This window comes from Ornithodoros turicata, chromosome 1 (assembly GCF_037126465.1).
Source record: "Ornithodoros turicata isolate Travis chromosome 1, ASM3712646v1, whole genome shotgun sequence".
NCBI classification, from domain to species: domain Eukaryota; kingdom Metazoa; phylum Arthropoda; class Arachnida; order Ixodida; family Argasidae; genus Ornithodoros; species Ornithodoros turicata.
Window position 1 is genome coordinate 65,457,247 of NC_088201.1, and position 16,473 is coordinate 65,473,719.

The 16,473-nt window shown below is 44.5% G+C and overlaps 2 long non-coding RNA genes across 3 annotated transcripts; one reads left to right on the forward strand and one right to left on the reverse strand.

Annotated features, from left to right (window-relative positions):
• Positions 1–13,172: 13,172 nt before the first annotated feature.
• Positions 13,173–14,792, reverse strand: LOC135399844 (uncharacterized). Its single transcript, XR_010424425.1, has 3 exons — positions 14,650–14,792; positions 14,226–14,341; positions 13,173–13,659 (listed from the first exon to the last, which is right to left on the reverse strand). It is a non-coding gene; the product is annotated as an uncharacterized LOC135399844 (long non-coding RNA).
• Positions 14,793–14,883: 91 nt separating this feature from the next.
• Positions 14,884–16,228, forward strand: LOC135399849 (uncharacterized). 2 transcript variants are annotated; one of them, XR_010424430.1, is made up of 3 exons: positions 14,884–15,173; positions 15,648–15,738; positions 16,161–16,228. It is a non-coding gene; the product is annotated as an uncharacterized LOC135399849 (long non-coding RNA). The 2 variants fall into 2 exon arrangements; XR_010424428.1 differs by having other exon boundaries at positions 15,648–16,228.
• The last annotated feature ends 245 nt before the right edge of the window (positions 16,229–16,473 follow it).

A 16,473-nucleotide genomic window follows, 5' to 3' on the forward strand; every position in this document is an offset into this window, starting at 1 on the left:
ATTTGCACGTGGAGAGAGCATTGTTTATAAGGTTGGAAGGGTAATTTCGTTTTCTAAAATCGTTTGACATTTCTTCATCGCATGCCTCAAAATCTTCTGGGTTAGAGCATATGCGTTTTAGACATGTGAATTGACCAAAGGGGATGTTCCTTTTCTGAGTATTAGGATGGTAGCTGTCAAAATGAAAGTACTGGCGTTTGTCAGTGGGTTTCTTGTATAGACTCGTGACCAGCTTACCAGACTGTATAGAGACAGTCACGTCTAGAAAATTCACTGATGCTTGAGAAAGGTTACACGTGAACTTGATGGCCTGATGTACGGAGTTAAAATGCTCCAAAAACGCAATTAAGGATGGTTCATCACCCGACCATACGATGAAAATGTCGTCAATGTACCTTAAGAAGACTAAAGGTTTGATCGGGAAGAATGCTAATGTTTTTTCTTCAAATTGCCCTATGAAAAGATTCGTATAGTTGGGGGACACGCGTGATCCCATTGGTGCGCCTTGAATTTGGACAAAATGTTTCTCGTTAAATATAAAGTTGTTATACATGAGCACAAGCTCAAGAAGCGAGAGGACAGCTGATGTCTGGAGATCTTCAGACGGGAAAGGGATTCAAGAAAAACTTTCACCGCATCGAGACCCTCATCGTGTGGTATGTTTGTATAAAGGGATGTAACATCCATATAGTAGCCAAGATGACGTTGCTCAAATTGCTGTTCTGCTTATTAATCGAATTGACTTTAAGGAGAAAGTCATTGGTGTCTTTTACGTAAGAGGGTAGAAGCGGACGAACGTGTTTAATACAATGATCTAAAAGGAGATAAATGTTTTCGGTGGCTGTGTTTATTCCCGATATTATAGGCCTGCCGGGGTTATTTTTCTTGTGTACCTTAATCAATAGGTAAAATGAACCTGGAGTAGCATTTTTGGGTCTAATGAACTGCGCAATGTTACGTGGAATTGAATCGTTAGAGATTAATGCGCTGATCTCCTGGTTAATTGTGCGACAAAATAGTGGAGTGGGGTCAGAGTCAAGAGGCTTGTAAAACCTAGCATTACTGAGGTGCTCATTTGCTTTGCTGATGTAGTCTGAAGTATTCATCAAGACAACTCCTCCGCCTTTATCAGCGGGCCTGATTATGACGTCATCACGAGATTTAAGATTCCGTAATACTATCTGTTCTTCCTTAGATAAATTAAATGATCCCCGGTTATCACAATTGTTAAGAAGGTTAATGTCATTGGATACTGCTTTAATATAATTGTCGATCATAAGGCTAGTTTTTGATGGGTCAGGGGTCCAGACGGAAGGTTTCTTAAATGGCGTTACTTCAGTGCGTGCACTGCCGTGAAAAAAGGTTTGCAAATGCATTCGTCTACCTAAATTTTGGAGATCGTTTAGAACTTCAAATTCATCAACACCATGAGGAGTGGGGACAAAGCTCATGCAGTCCTTTGGATAAAACGCTAGTTTCAGCTTTGCTTAAAGTAACGTCTGATAGGTTAAAACAACATTTAGGGGTGGACCTACAGAGGTCTGTGGTTGGTCTAATAAAGCAGTACATAGATTAAGGTTGGAAATGTCGGTAAGATGGATATTATCATGACAAGCTTTCTTACACTTCGTACGCTGTACTTGGGCGAGCTTATGGGAAGAAAAACGATTCAGTGTGAGCACCTCTTCTGGCGTCAGAGAGTGAGCTAGTTGACGGAGCTGGTTGTCTAGGTCATTGATTATGAAAGAACTTTCTGTTCGCAAAATTCTGATCAGTTCTATAGAAGCATGCGTTAATATGTTACGCCATCTCTTGGAACTTCGCGGTGAGTGGAAATTAAATGTTGAGTGAACGTCAACCCTTAAACCTTTGGGTACAAAATTCTGTGCTATACAATCAGAGTAGAAATGGAAGTGGGAAACAAATCTAGCTTTTCTATCTAACAACTTACGTGCCCTAAGGAACGTTGTAGAGTTTATATTGTCTGCACATAGTCAATGAGAGCTCCTAGGGTTGTACTTCCGTGTCACACGTCGTTGCTTCTTAGGCAGGCGTGTCCGGACCGAGGGAGTTGTGGCGGCGATGGGGGTGTCGGCCTGAGCAGTGACGTCCGCGGTGCGAGGTGAACACGGTGAGCTTCTGTTTGAGGGCACTCCGAACGTCTGGGGATGAGGGCTCTACACAGGGTTGGCGCAGGACGTGGATGGGGCAGAACAATGATCACGGGGAGCATTTTGCCGGGTAGGTGACCGTGTAGACGAAGGCGGCAACCATAGGTGGGCATTTTCCTGCGGCCTCACTCATCCTCACCTCACGAAGCACAGACTTTATTGGCCTCACATACCCTCACCAAATTTTCCTCACCAGTAACTAAACCTCAGTCGCGTTCACCCTCACATTCCATTTTAAATTTTGCCCTCACAAACCTCACCTCAGGGCATCGGGATCCCGAGAGGCCTCACCATCCTCATCCTCACATGCCTTCACCTCATGAGGATATTCACAACCTGCATGGCCTCACGTATCTTCACCTCATGAGGGTTCTCATCCTCACGTGTCCTCACCTCATGAGGGCCCTCATGTCCTCACAGCGCCTCAAGTACTTTCGCCGAATGAGGACGCACATGGCCTCACGAGTCCTCATCCTAACGTGCCCCCACCTCATGAGGGCCCTCATCGCCTTACGTACCATCACCTCATGAGGACCCTCATGGCCTCACGACCCCTCATCCTCACGAGCCCTCGTTCTGAATACCCTCATGGCCTGACGTGTCTTCAAGTCACTAGGAGGCACATAAGCCTCAGAAGAACTTTCCATCATGTTCACATGAGACGTCGGCGTTGAACTACTGTGTCGATAGATGGTACTAATGATACTGCGCGGCATTAGACTGTTCATAGGGTTCCGTGCTGTGCTTGGATAAATTTGGTAACCGTTGTTACTGTCACAGTGAGGTTTAACATTAGTGTTTGGCATGAACAAAGAGGAGCCCGAACCCATCACCTTATCCCTGAGGCCCCTCACGAAAAGGCCTCATGGCCTCATCCGTGGGCTCCTCACGAAAGGCCTCATCCGTGAGGTTCCTCACGAAAGGCCTCACGGCCTCATCCGTGAGGCTCCTCACGGAATACGTTGTACCCTCACGTATTGATGGCCTCACGACGACTGGCCTCACGAGGGCCCTCACGGTGGGCCTCATGAGGGACAATGCCTCACGACAGTCCTCGTGAAGAACATTCAGCGTGGTCTGGCCTCACTCACCCTCACCTCATCGTCGTGAGGTGAGGGTGAGGCGTCTTCATGAGGGTCCCCATGAGTGAGGACGCCCAGCTATGGCGGCAACTTAGGACGGTTCCTGATAGAAGGGGATTCTGCAGGGCGGTGGTGGAAGTCGCTGGAGATGTTGAGGTTGCGGTGTGGGCTCGCTGAGTTAGGGCGGTTTACTAGGAAAAGGGTTGAGGACACGGGAACTGTATTTTGTCATGACGATACACAAACAATCTGTACAAGAGCAAAAATTTGTGAAGTCAGTCGTCCCTCGTCAATAGGCACACCTTTGTCCTGCCCGAACATTATTCATAAAGTTCATCATCCATAATATCGAGCCATGAATTGCTGAATAGCGTTTGTTTCGTCCAGGGAAAACAATGTCCGTAATCAAGTCGTATAACGAGGTATGACTGTGATACAGATGGGCAATGGGAGATGTCAAATTTGACCCGGCCCGTTGCAGTGCTCTATACAGAGCGGAAATCCTTAGGGCGTGGGTTCGATTCCAGCCTCTGGCATATCTTTGAGATTGGTGCCATTTTTTGATAGTTTAACTGTGCACAAGTGCCTATGATTTCATAATGGGACTCTGCAGATTCACAATGGCACCAAGCAAGTTGTTTCTATGCAAAACACGTAATAGAAAATGTCAGTCAATGAAACGCACAGAATCCTGGTATTCTATTCGAACATAAAATTAGAAAAAGTTTCGCTAAATCTGAAAGAAACGAAACGTGCAATCCAGCGACACTGGACGTTTCGTAAAGTTAGCTACACCTACGTGCTTGCAGGAGTTACGTGAAGTCGACATGCAGATAGCTACGCCTACCAAAAGAGTACCATAAAAACGATGTTAATGAAACAAATTATGTCTTTTACTGTTATTGACAGATTCTTACGGAAATCTCCATCCTTTTAGTAAGTGATCGCCATACTTTTGCTCCTACGGGTGTGGCAACACTGGTCATCGTGAAGTGTCGCGGTACCGCTGGAGCGTGCGCCGTAGGGTCCCGTGTATGCCTTCATAGGGAGCGGAAATCTCCATGATGTAAGCTTCCTCGCGATGGTCGCATCGTCTGGTTTTCGCGGACATGCCCAGACGATGTTGAATGATTGGTTGCCCTAATTCACATCAATATTCGCGGGGCATCCAATGTCATACGCTTGCTAGTGACGAGACGGACAGCTTTTGAAGGCACGAAGCAATCGGACGGCCGGAATGGAAAGACAGTGCGGTGCCATATGGACTGCTCGTGTCTGTAGCGTGCGATTACGAAGGGGACGCTGAATCTCTTCAACGTACTCGATACCTAGCTCAGTGTCGTTCGAAACAAGGTGTAGTGCCATCACAATACCTGTCCACAGCGGGGAAAGAACATCCACCTAAACGGCGCAAAAGTGTGAGTACTTTTCGTTATTGGGGCCAACGAGCCAATCTCTCAGTGCATGTGACCCAAATGCTTATAACATATTTCACGATTCATGATGCATAAAGCGCTCGCCTACGGGATCAATGCTTTGTGCCTGTACTCCACGGCATGTCCCGGACCTCGGTCTCCAAACCCCGAGGTATCTCGGCACGTAGCCTATCTGAGCATACCTTCAGGACACCTTCCTACAGAGAACTGTCATCTATACAGATGGTTCCAGTACAGAACACAGATCTGCAAGTGCTTTTATCACTGAAACCATGCAGAAGGGATACAGGCTGTCACATAGCACCTCATCTACCGCTCCTGAACTACATGTTATGTTCAAAGCACTATGCCACATCAAAAAACCTCCCCCGAAAACCAGGCTCATCTGCACAGATTCGAAGCCCTCCCTAGCAACATCATCAAAATACGCGATTTGTCTTATCAGGTGCACAAAATCATCACCTCCGTCAGCGCTGCCATACAATCAGGTCGCAGTGTAACACTGCAGTGGATACCAGGGAACGAGGCAGCAGACGAAGCAGCCAGGGAAGCTCTAACCAACACCAAGCTCAGCGTCATACCATTCCCGAAAGCCGACTCTAAAGTCTATCTAAGAAAAACGGCATTCCAAAAACCCGGAGGACTCTGGAAGGCATCCCTCCGACCTTCTGATTATCTCTCCTTTATAGATCCGAAGTTGACAGCCATCGTCCCAAGAAGCCTGGAGAGACCATTGCAAACAGCCATCCACAGAATACGCCTAGGTCAGTTCTACCCACGGACAACACTCTGCAGAATGAAGCTCATATCAACTTCGTAATGCCACACCTGCAACACTCTGAAAGACAAACTTCACATAATCGTGCAGTGTCCATTTTACAAAACTCACAGAGAACGACTTCAGGCTGTGCTTGATAAGCTTGACTTACGGCCGTTCAGCTTCTGCAAACTATTTCCTTACTGGCGCTGCAAACAGCAGCAAGTGATAATACGGAAAGCCATATGCGCATTCTTAAAAGACGGCGGTACATTCTCTCACTAAAAATCACATACTGAAGGGAACAGTAACGTTCACGTCAGAGCGCCGCACGTTTGAAGGCACTTTTACGCAATTACGCAGAAGCTTAAAAGAAATAGAGCTGCAGGTGCCCACACAGTAAATCATTTTACACCTTTATTCGCTCAAAACAGGTGTATTGTTATAGAAACACCATTTTCTATCCCGCTGGTTGAAGCAAAAGGTGTAAAAAGAGCATAATTAAATGTGTAACATCGACATACACCACATTTTATCCAATGTCGATCATTAAGAGTGTAAAAAGGGGTGATGAAGAAGGCGCTTACGTTCTATACACCCTTTTTACACCCAATTTGAACTGGGAATATGGTGTTGAAAATGGTGTTTTAATTCGACTTATGAATTCCCTCGTTTTATGAACAGGAGCACGAGGAACCAAACTTTTTACATGCATTTTCCCCTCGTTTTATGAACCTCGGTATCCGAATAATGAATGGAATTTCTGGGAACCAACTAGGAGTAGCCCAGCGTTTTTGCCCTCAATTTATGAACGGATTATTCCGTGGTCTTATGAATAATGCCGGAACGGACGAATCTTTTTCCAGGTATTGCACCCTCGGTTTTAACCCCTCGAAATCCGAACAACAAACGGGTTTCCTGGGGACGCGTTAGAGACGACCAAGAGTACAGCAGAAAGCATGGTCGAAAGCAAAATTACACAATATATTGCATTATAAACACAATCCCAACTCGCAAATACTGTTTCGTCAGCTCGATAGTATTGACTTAATGGAATTTTCCATTTATGAATCCCTCGATTTATGAACGATTTTTCCGGGAAGCGAGGGCGTTCATAAATCGAGGGTTGACTGTATATTGGTTAGTTCTAGTTTTAGTCCTAGTTTGTTGAGACATTTATACAGGGTGGTCCACCAACCATGATAGAAATTCATAGTAAAAAACGTAGGCCCCGGAGAGACATGCGGTCAAGAGATTTTTTTCTGCAAATAACTTTTGCCACATATTGGTAACATTTTTATTGCATTTCAATTGACGGAAAGTTAATTTCTTGAATTGAACTCCGAAATTTCCCAAGGCAACCTAACGTTTTCTTTGTGGAAATGGGTTCCCCGTGGTCATTTTACTCAGTATAGCACATAATCCCACTCCTAAGGCAATGGCAATTGCCGAAATAAATTCGCCGAAAATCCGTAAAAATGAGCCCTTGGCTCCGCCTCTTTTTTGACGGCTCGTAGTTTGAGCGCAAAGCTGCGAAGAAAGAAAGGAGGTAACCTTGACACGCCACACGAGGGGGAAAGGGTTACAAGCCTTATCCACGGAACAAACACGGGCGGTGAGTGCGGGAATTAGAGCTATCTTATCAAAAATGAGGTCACCGGACAGCTTGTAACCCTTTCCCCCCTCGTGCGTGTCAACGTAACCTCCTTTCTTCGCAGCATTGCGCTCAAAGTACGAGACGTCAAAAAAGAGGCGGAGCCAAGGGGTCCTTTCAACGGATTTTCGGCGAATTTATTTCGGCAATTGCCATTGCATTACGAGTGGGGTTATGTGCTATACTGAGTAAAATGACCACGGGGAACCCATTTCCGCAAAGAAAACGTTAGGTTGCCTTGGGAAATTTCGGAGTTCAATTCAAGAAATTAACTTTCCGTCAACTGAAATGAAATAAAAACGTTACCACTATGTGGCAAAAGTTATTGGCAGAAAAAAATCCCTTGACCGCATATCTCTCCGGGACCTACGTTTTTTACTATGAATTTCTATCATGGTTGGTGGACCACCCTGCATGGGAGCCAGTCCATGTGACTGGACTTCCGCTTCGATGCCAATACATACCAATGTGATGTGTTAGTGTCCCGGTACTACAGTCGTTTGTAGTTCTAATAGCCGTTGTCACGCCGCCACCATTAATCCGTGCTGGCATCACAAGACACGCCTTCCGTTTCCTTGGGGACGGATCGGTGCAGTGACTCGCAAAATCCCGCTTGTACCCAATACCCAGGGCAGTTTAACCCTGCCGGTGGTGCTCGACAAGCGCCTTGCACTTCAGACGCGCGTTTTCCCCTTTTTTAAGCACTGCATACTCCTGAACGGCCAGCCTACCCATTAGCACAGTACTTTATTGGATGAGCCACCAGGTGGTTTATCGAGAGCTCCCGGTTTCGGCCTATGTGCGAAGTCCTTTAGGACTCCGGCTTCCTGACGCTGACATTCAGTTGTGATTTCTATACGGAAATCAAGGAGATGCAGTCTGGTCCCGCGCCCCTTCGGTGCTGACAAAACAAAACTTTCTTGGCATCGTATCATTGCGGAATGGCTGGATGCACGCCGCATCAGTCTTAGTGGAAGCTTGCCCACGATGTTGTTCCACTCCGAGAGCGATTGCGCTTTTTTCGCTCTAGCTCGGATGGTTGCGTGAAGTGGACTCTGACCTTTGCTTCACCACGCCCTCTCGTGTGCATCGCCATTTTGCATCGGTGGTGCACAGACTTCGTCCCGGGGTTGCGTTTCGCTAAATCCAAAAGCGCTGTTATCCATAAAGCGCTGGTTAGGGGATCAATGCTTTATAGTCTCCCTGTACTCCACGGTATGTCCCGGACCCCCGTCTCCAAACTACGTGGAGCACTCTAAACCAGGTAACACATATGTAACGGTTACGTACCGCTTGGTCACACGTACATTTAAAAAAATATGTACCTCTTAAATATAAGAGGTACACACGCCCTCACATGCGGTACATGCAACGCATAGCGCGCAGCGATTTAGCCCTACCCGTCGTGGTGGTTCCCCTCCTCTACGATATATCAACAGCCCCAGGAAGAAATGCTGCACGATAAATATCACAAACAAATACCGTTATTCGAAAATTACATCCCTCTTCTAGTACGCTCTGATATCGCTGTACCCAGCAATGCCTTCGAACGTGTTCACCGCATAGAAACTTTCAAGCAGAACGGACTGCGCCCCATTATCGCAAAGTTTTCTTCATTTAAACTTCGAGAAGCCATTTTGCAACAAAAGTCTAAGCTAAAAGGAAGCTAATATTCCATTCAGGAGGATTTCTGCACGGCCACTAGACTAGCTAGAAAAATGTTGTTCGAGTATGGACTTGCGCAGAACACGCAGTTTAAACTTCGTTTCAACAAGGTCTGGATTGGTGACAGTTGTTACATGTACGATCCTCCCAGCTGTTCTGTACAATGCGTTTCCAAAAGAACTGGGGATATTCCAATCGTTACAATGACTTCCTCGTCACGACATAACCTAGTTGAACGTGCAAGCGCTATCCGAAACGTCAGCGGCTCCTCGTCTTCATCACACAACAATGCTGTTGTCGAGCTTTCCCGTGATCCCCAAAATGTTGGATCTCTCATGTGCCTCGTCCTATACGTGACGGGAATCGTTCCCAATAGCCATCACACAGGGTCACTAGAAGTCACTCAACCACCCCCAGAATATCTGTACTGTATACCGACATCCGTAGTTTAATCAATAAACAGGATGATCATTGCTCCGTCATAGACTCATGCGATGCGGACATTATCTTCCTTACTGAAACCTGGCTGTCAGCTAAAATATGTAACTCCGAACTCTTTTCCTGTTGTAAACACTACACTATACAGGGTGTTTCAAAAAACGTGTCATTCGGACTTTATAAAAAAACGGGGCGACGGAAAAATACTGGGTAAACGGCACTTCTGTGGCAACTGAATTTGCCATCTTGTAAAAATATTTTCATTTGATTTTAATTAAAAGAAATTGAATTTCTTTAATTGAACTTCAAAATTTCCCAAGTCAACCTCACGTTTTTTTTACAGAACTAGAGAGCTCGTAGCGAACTTAGTCAGAACCACCAAGAAATCCGCTCGATATTGCAAAGGGAACTGCCCAAAAAAGTTGAGAAGTTGAGGCTTCAGAGTTTCGGTTATTCAACAGCGCACCAAATCAGTCGCAAAGATGCGGGGAGGGCAGGACATGTTCTAAGAACAGTTTATCGCCGGACCGGCGTGCAGCACAAGACGCGCTGATATCAAGGCGAGGGACATTCCACTATACGTTGATAAGCGGCAAACAAAAATGATTCCGCCTCTTTTTTCCCGCCCTGTTTTTTTCCCCGACTTTCTATCTTTCATGGGGGCAGGAGCAAGTCCTCCTCACCACGAATCCTTGCGTCTGATTTCGTGCGCCGTTGAATACCAGAAACTTTGAAGCCTCAATTTCGGGTCTTTTTTTTTGGGCAGTTCCATTTGCAATATCGAGCGGATTTCTTGGCGGATCTGACTAAGTTCGCTACGGGCTCTCTAATTCTGTAAAAAAAAACAAAAACGTTAGGTTGACTTGGAAAATTTTGGAGTTCAATTAAAGAAATTCAATTTATTTCAATTAAAATCAAATGAAAATATTTTTGCAAGATGGCAAATTCAGTTGCCACACAAATGCCGTTTACCCCGTATTTTTCCGTCGCCCCGTTTTTTTTATAAAGTCCGAATGACACGTTTTTTGAAACACCCTGTATATCGTGCTGATAGGCCTAGCAGATCTGGTGGTGGCGTATTGATTGCAGTGTCTATCAATAGCGCAATAGTCTTGCCTCCTCTCCCGTACATATAGATTGCAATCTCGAAACCCTGTGGCTAACTGCTGATTACTTACACAAGCCCGTAATTCTTGCCATTTGTTATCGTCCTCCTTCAGAGAATAGGTTTTTCGTTAACGAGCTGTATGACGCATTAAACCTTATAAACGTACGTTTTCCTAATACACCCTTGTTCTTGCTGGGCGACTTCAACTTTCCAGCTATAGTTTGGAGCTCGCCTTCGCCTCACGTATGTGTTAGCTCTGGTGACGCTGCTAATTTTATTAATCTATGTCACGACTTTAACTTGACCCAGTTAGTTACTGCACCAACTCGGATAGTTGTAGATAGTGCAAATATTCCTGACCTTGTCCTCACATCCCACCCCGCTTTGGTGTCTATTTTCTTCCTGCCTGCCTTAAGAGACCATGCTGTTATGCATTTTTCATCAACCTGCCATGTGTTTCCCGAGTGAGGCATAACAAAATCATCCGCAATTACAAGAGGGCTAATTTCGACATCATCAATCTCGAATTAGGCAGATTTTTAGACAATTTCGTCGATGTGTTCCGCGATCGCCTGCTTCAAGAGAAGTGGGCCTTATTCACAAATAAGGTTAATGACCTTGTTGATCAATTCATCTCTCTCACCACAATTGTAACCATGCCTGAATCTCCATGGTTCAATCGCACCATCATGCGACTAAGAAATCGAAAGAGGAGACTTTTCAAAACTTCACGGCGTTCGCAAACTCATCCCAACTGGTTGCGCTACGAGATAGCCACTAGCCAACACAAAACTGCCATCAAGGACGCAAATACCTTCTTCAACTCTACCGCAGTTATTAACAAACAATCCCAAGCAATTCTGGAACGTTGTCATTAAACAGGCGCCCTCCTCCTTATCTTTAACGGATAATAACGGTGCGGCTGTCCCTGGTTCCGATATTGCTGACGTGTTTAACAACCTCTTCTGTAGTACTTTTTGCACTACCAATCCCGTCCTCCCTGTTCTAGCTCCCCGTAACTTTCCCGGAATGGATCCAATAACATTCAGTCCGGCTGGAATTGCCAAGGTCATAGACAAGTTAAGCCTATCTTCTAGCGCTGGGGTTGACAATATGAATGCCAAGTTTTTGAAAACACTAAGCTGTACTCATCTTTCGTTATAAGCAAAATCTTTGAACAATCTTTGGAGACTGGGCATTTGCCAGACGCCTGGAAAATTGGCAAAATCTTGCCGTGCACAAGTCCGGGAGTAAGAACCTAGCTACTAACTACCGACCCATATCTCTCACTAGCGTGCCATCTAAAATCTTAGAGCATATTATCTATACTCACTTTGTCAACCATCATGAATCTAGCTCATTCTTCAATTCCTATCAACCTGGCTTCCGTCATCAACAGTTCTCATGTGAGTCCCAACTAGTATCTTTCATTCATGATCTCCACTCTTTTGCAGAAGTATTGAGATTGACTGTTTATTCCTCGATTTTAGTAAGGCGTTCGACAAGGTGTCGCACACACTTTTACTTCTCAAATTAGCTGGACTTAATATCGATCCTAAAGTTCTAGCATGGATTCATTCGTTCCTGGTACTCCGTTTACACTTTGTCACCGCTAACAATACTAACTCTGCCCAGTCCCCAGTAAGTTCCGGCGTACCCCAAGGTTCTGTCCTAGGCCCCTTACTTTTTCTCATTTACGTCAACGAACTCCCCGACATCATCTCTTCCTCCATTCGACTCTACGGTGACGATTGTGTCATATATCGAGCGACACATTCTAGCTCTGATACTAATTAACTCTCTTCAGTCTGATCTCGCCTCGCTTCATATAACTGGGGGTTCGGCATGGTCCGTGGATCTAAATATTAACAAATGCAAGCATTTAAGGATCTCCCGCAGCCGTAACGCCACGTACATTCCCGTTTATACAATTAACAACCCCACCTTGGAGTCCGTATAATTTCATACAAATACCTTGGGGTTCAAATAGATGCTCACCTTTCTTGGAAATCCCACATTTCACTCATATGCAGTTCTGCCAACTCCTCACTTGGTTTCATTCGTCGCACTTTCTATGTGGCCCGCGCAAACGTTACACTGCACCTGTACAGATCCCTCGTGCGTCCCAAGCTCGAGTAGGCTGCTTCGGTTTGGGACCCCGGAAGCAATAACCTTACTAATATGCTAGAATCCATTCAAAATCGCGTAGCACGCTTTATCATGGGAAACTGCAACCGCACAGCAAGTGTTTCTTTTATGAAGCAGTACCATCCCTATACTAGCCTGTCGTCGTAAAGTTGCTCGCTTATCACTTTTTCATAAAATATTCTATCATATGACGATCTCATCCACTCCTCTTACATATCATCCCCCACGTATACCTCCCACCGTTTAGATCACTTTCGAAAAGTTAAAATCCATCACGCCAATACTAATTCTTTCTCAGACTCTTTTTTTTTTCTCATTCGTACCACACGTGATTGAAACAGGTTACTGTGTGACATTGCTACCATAGAGGACCTGCCCTCTTTTAGGGATTCCATTAGAGTTATTTTCTACATAAAGAGTGCTAAACCCATTTTCGCCCCATGCTCTCCTGTTTTCCGGTTTCTATGTGCTATGTCTTATCATATGTTAGATATTATATGTAAATTGTTGCTACTATTATTTTTTTTGGGCATCAGACAGCGGCTCTTTTGCAATATTTAATAATTTTCCACCAGTGTACACTTACATGCTTACTGTCTGTGACCCTGCTGCGTGTGTTCATTCTGCATTCTTTGAGCACACAGTGCGCCTTTTTGGGTAACATCTCATTACGGCCCGAGTCTCATTACGGCCGAAGTCTCATTACGGCCGAAAGTCTCATTACGGCCGAAAATCCTTTAATCCCCAAGTGTCTCGTTACGGCCAAAGTCTCAATACGGCCGAAGGTAGTCTCATTACGGCCGAAGATGTCTCATAACGGCCAAAAAGAAAAAAGAAGCATCCACCATACTAGCTCTGTATATACTGTGTTTTATGCTTCCCAAAATGTGTCCGAGGCGGTGTGCCCCCACGGCTTGTGTCACACACAATGGTTCATGCACACAATATTGCGACAGTGTTTCATGCATCCCTCGTGAAAAATGTTTTTATTGTCATATGTGTCACACGATATTTGTATGTGTTACGCCATTTTCTCTCAGTATTCAAGCAACATCCTACTCGTTGGTTCTGTGAGCAAACTGTATGTGTGTGTGTTCTGAAAAGTACTCCACAAGGGAGCCCACTGGGAGCTCCAGGAGTCACATGACCTATGACCATGATCTTCTCCCCCACTAGCTGCCTTCTACAATTTACATCCACCTGAAATTTACAAAAAAGTACATAAGCCACTGAACAAAATGACATATGCTCTTGTTTGATGATGACTATAAGACATATGCTGTCAAGCAGACTTTTTTTTTTCATATATTCAAAACATATTCAAGAATTATGGACAACAATGACAATTACGTCATAATAATGCAGCTGCATAGCCAGGAAACTATTTCAGGAGGTGTTTTATGAGGCTTGACATGGGGTGGAGGAGTCCCCCTCGTCAGTGCTTTATCCAGACCCCCCCTAACTTTTTTGCCTGTGCACCCCCTACAGGGGGTGCCCTTGCGATTTCAGCTCCAGATACATCTGTAATGATATGTTAAGCTGTAATGACGTAACTATTCCAACAATTTTTTCCAACACCCTTCTCGTGCTTGGGATTCTGGATAATCCACTACCCCTTGTTCATTTTCGTGGGGCACTACATTAGAGCTTATGCCACTGCACTGATGTCACAATGTTAAAAGTGTGTGTCACTCTGGGCATTCGGAATTCCTCTAAGCGACAATATGTAAATTCAGAATATCCGAAGGGTAAACATCAGATGTTACCTGCAGGCTTCATGCTGAAACGCGTGTACGCAAAACACTTCCGCCGTGGTGGGCGACGCCGTTAGTGTAATCATACACGCAAGACAATTGCGGGCACATGGAGTAGTGGCAGCAACCTGAAAACGATACATTTTCTTGTTACATATGAGTAATCAAAAATATACATTCCCACATGTTTCGTTTTGTCGTTTGTAGGAAGCGCTAGTAAGGGAACAGCACTTGGTTGGTCACATGCAAGCCACAATGCGAAAGGTGCCGATATTTCGATTACGCGATCAAAAATTAAAAGTCTAGAACCATGCACACTTCCCCATGCGATTACTTCCCCAGCATCGTGAGACATGACACCCATGACATGACACCATGTATTCACGTATAGTGTAATGTGAAATGATATGCAGGAATGAAAAAGATGCCAACATACCTGTAATCCAGTGTCCCATAAGCTTGATTCGATTTTCTGGCAGCTACCAAGAAGAGCAAATGCACGATTCACAAGTTTCGTTTCGCCATTTTCAAGCAATCCCACGTGACCTCCTTTGGATCAGTGAAAAGTGAAAATTACTCGCGTCATGAACATATATGTTCATCTCAGCGCAAATCACGTTTCGCATGCTATAGAAGGAGGGAGGATCAATACTCTTCCTTTCGTGTTTTGATATCTTGTTGTTTTGCTACTCTCACTTCGGAGTTCGGATGGTGTCTAGCAACGTTGGGTACCTCGTTTCTTGTGTGTGTGAGCGAGTGGTTGCTGTTTACGATGTGTTCATATATTGCTTTGTAGTGCTGTAATGTGCAAATTAGCGGACTTTATAGCGGCTCTCTATTTTCCGTCGTTGTCTTTCGAGCAGCGCCTGTTGTTCCGGTAAAAATCGAGTTGAATGAATCGCCACAGCCCCAACGTATATCGCGCAGTGTTGACCAAGACCATGTCAAGCAGGAATTCTGGTGAGTAATGCTTTCGTAGATTGCCTGTCTTAGTAGTGTGCTGTCCACACATAGTTGGATTCTCATAAGAGTAATGTAAATTAATCAAAACAGCTGAAGTGCCTGTAATAGATGTAACTCGGTATCCGTTCGTAGGTTTGCGCCGTTTCTAGTTGGTTGCGCGTTTAGGAACAACAAATTTATTCGAAGACGATAAGATACCGATAATGCATCACCGTACAGCAGCATTTACTCGTATCATTGTGAGCCATATTTCATTTGTTAAAATTTGTCGTCGTATTTCTTCAAAAATAAAAGCGCAAGTCGGCGTACTTGAATTGATCTCCAAGAACTGCTTACGTCGAACGTCTGCAAATGTTGTACTTATGTGCCTTCGCGCACCATAGTAGGCACAAAGCATATCTGATTAGAATAAATACTTCAAGAGGAAGTCATTCAAATACATTGTTATTTATAGCTGGTTTTCCATTCCAGGCATGGTATGTGGCTGCACGAAGGATTCAGAAAAAGAAAAACAACAACATGGCTAATAGGATGTTGCTGCCCAGGGAGTCCTGGCGAAGAGGTGAGCTGTTAAGATCATCATAAGGTTCTGTTGTGAAGTGAGAAATTTTGTAGTAGTGCACGAATGTTAATTCGTGCACTACTTTTATAAAAAAGAAACCAGAAATGGAAAGTTATGCATGCATCATTTCATGAATTGTAATGTATTACTATTTGATATTCACATGTTTCCATTAAGGGAATGAACTACTGAACCTATATTCATATCATGGTCATGCTCTGTGTTTACCGGGAAGTCACATTTTTAAGGCTTGTCATTCTTTTGTCTAAATGAATATTTATGTTAACCTTGTATGAAATAGCAGACACGTATCAACACGTGTGCAGCTTGTGCACATTAAAATGAGCCATGTAGAGACAAATGCTTGTTGTTGTTTTTTTTAATATTCTAGCCTATTCATGGTTGCTCATCGCTTCTTGCAGGTTTACTCATTCCAGAAGCAAGAATTGTATCATTGTAAGGCGAATGGAAATAAACTGACATCGACTGAGATAGGTGCTCTGTCATGGCCAATGACTGTCGGATGGCTCCAAAAGCGTCACAACAAAGCCAATATTCATCTACCTCTCTACAAGTAGCTAACTCCACATAGTAGCCTGCTTCACAGCCTACACTAGCTTGTGGGAGTACACATTACACAATATGTTGCATTGTGCTGTGGTATGATAACATACCGTTTGTCTCGCAATATGTGTATATAAATATGATAAGGGCCCTAAGGGCACAGTGCATGGC